Raw genomic sequence first — 2,500 nt, forward strand, 5'->3', positions numbered from 1 at the left:
GGCTTCCTCTCCGGGTCCTCCTCCCCCGTACGGCGCCCGGAGTCCAGCACGCCTCTGCCTGGAACTCCGAAGCGGGGGAACCCGGGCGGGAAGCACCCCACGGCGGAGAAGAAGGGGCAAGGAGAAAAAAAAGCCCCTTCGCGAGACCTGGCTTGTCCGCAGCTGACGAAGGGAGTCCCCGCCGCCTCCGCCGGCAACCGCCGCGCCTGCCCCCTCCGGCGGGTCTGCGTCCGGAGGTGGAGCTCGGTAGGGCCGGGACGGAGGGCGGAAGGGCCGCCTCCTCGCCTGACCTGGGCTTGTCCGCATCCCGGTGGGTTTGGGTCGGGGGCCGAGGGCTCCGAGGGTCCGGGAGTGTGAGGCCGTCTTCGGGCTTCCGCCGCCGCGCCTGCCCCGTCCGGCGGGTCTGCGCCGGGCCGTGGAGCGCGGTAGGCGTCGCCCGTCGACGCGCCGCTCTTCCCTTTCCGCCGAAGGACGGACGTGTCCCGATCCGGGGGGGCGCAAGGGGGGGACCGAGTCGCTTTCCTCGCGCCGGCCGAGTCCGTCGGGTCTTCTCCGGACGCGGAGCGCGGTGGTCGTGCTCGGTTGTTTCCCCTCCCTTACTCGCGAGGTGCAAAAAGTCACGTCGCTGAAAATCTCCGCGCGCGTACCGGCGAGGCGCGCACGCCATCCCCTCGGCGGTTTCTGCTCCCCGTCGGCCTCCACGAGTCTCCGCCGGCTCCCCGGAACTCCAAGGCGGGCGAACCCGAGCGGTTTGCTCCCGTCTGCGGAAAAGAACCGGCGAGAAGCGCCCCGCCAGGACGCCGCCGGTCCACCGCGGGCAGGGCCGCCCGAGCGGAGGGCGCCTCCCCGGCACTCTTGACTCGTGGAACCCGGGCGGGCGGGCGGGCGGGACGTGTAGGGCCCCGCGCCTTCCCCCGGGGAGCCTGCGGGAACCGCGTCTGGCCGATTCGGGAGCCGGCGCCCGTCACCGGGGCAGAGGCGGGGAGGCGTCCGCCCTCGCGGTACCCTTAACGGCCGCCGAAGGCGCACGGCTCCCCTCGGCCAATCTTCCTCCAGGCGCCGGGGAGCACGACGCAGCCGCGGACCGAGGCGTCCTCCCCTCGCCCGCCGGTTCCGTCGCGTCCGCGCCGGTCGCGGGGAGCGGCGGTGAAGCTCGGTCACGTCCCCTCCCTTACTCGCGAGGAGCGAAAAGTCCCGACGGCGGAAATCTCCGCGCGCGGGCCGCGACGGCACGTACGGTTCGCTTCCCGATTCCTCGTCCCCCGGTCGCCTCCTCGAGTCGACGCCGCCTCTCTGGAACTCCGAGGCGGGGAAGGCAGGCCGGTGGCTCCCCTCGTCGGAAAGGAACGGTCCCCCTCTCGTGCGGATCTCGCGCGGCGCGGGCCTCTCCCTCGGCGTATAGGGGCCTCGCGCCTTCCCCCTTCGAGAGCCCGCGGGAAGGACGGGGTCCTCTTCGCGCCGTGTCGGGAGCCGGAGCCCATCGCCGGGGCCGAGGCGGGAGGCCGTCCGCCCTCGCGGTACCGTAAACGGCCTCCGAGCGCGTCGCGGTCGCCTTCGCGGCTCCCGCGGAGCCCGGTTTCCGGCACAGGAAGTTCGCGAGAAGACGACGGGAATTCACAGGCGTCTGCAGGGGACCGACAAAATGAGAGCTCCGGGGACAACCCTAACGGCAAAAGACGCGCCGTCGTCGAAGCAGAACGATGAAGCCGAAAGGAAATGTATCTATCTTCTAATAATCATAAATTATTTATTGTAAATATTATTATTATTATTTCATATTATGAAATAAATAAGTCTACCTTCTAATCTAAATCTGAAACGCGTAGGTGTGTACGTGGCACGGCTATCTGCCCACACAGACAGCCTCCGGCCTCCGCAAACAGGCTATACTTCCCAGGGTTAAAAATCTAGCAAGTCACCCTTTTCCAGTGACCTGTTCGTTACGGCGAGCGCCACGCAAGTGCCGCCCAAACCCTTGCCGACGTCCTTCCCGAACGCTCTATATAGCCCGCCAGCCGAGGAACGCTTTCGTTTGGGGACCATTTCCTCCTAGATTTGGCTTTGGCTTCCACCACGGGCAGGCATCCCAGGGTTCTCCGTTGCCGTGTCGTTTGCATGGCCCCGCCCACTGCCCTTTTCCTTTCCAATCTCTCTGCTTAACAAACGGAGCACGACCGAGCTGCAACTGAACTTCCTGGAGGAGTTTAGGGATTGACTCCACAGGGTGGAAGTTGTAGTTCACCCCGCCGCATCAAGTCTCGGAGCGCTGTCGCTCCTACAGGGAGTTGTAGTTCACCTACACCCAGAACGCTACGAACCCAAACGAGGACGGGTCTGGGCCAAACTTACCGTGCGGACCAGATATTATGCCCAGATTTGACAACCGATGGGTTTGGAGGGGAACGGGACTGGAAGTTCAGGAGTAGTGTAGGTAGTACTCAGATTTATAGTTCTCACCTGCAATGAATTAGCGTCGCACTTGGCACACAGAGCCCCCCCC

Source organism: Anolis carolinensis, unplaced genomic scaffold, assembly GCF_035594765.1.
Source record: "Anolis carolinensis isolate JA03-04 unplaced genomic scaffold, rAnoCar3.1.pri scaffold_73, whole genome shotgun sequence".
Classification (NCBI taxonomy): Eukaryota; Metazoa; Chordata; class Lepidosauria; order Squamata; family Dactyloidae; genus Anolis; species Anolis carolinensis.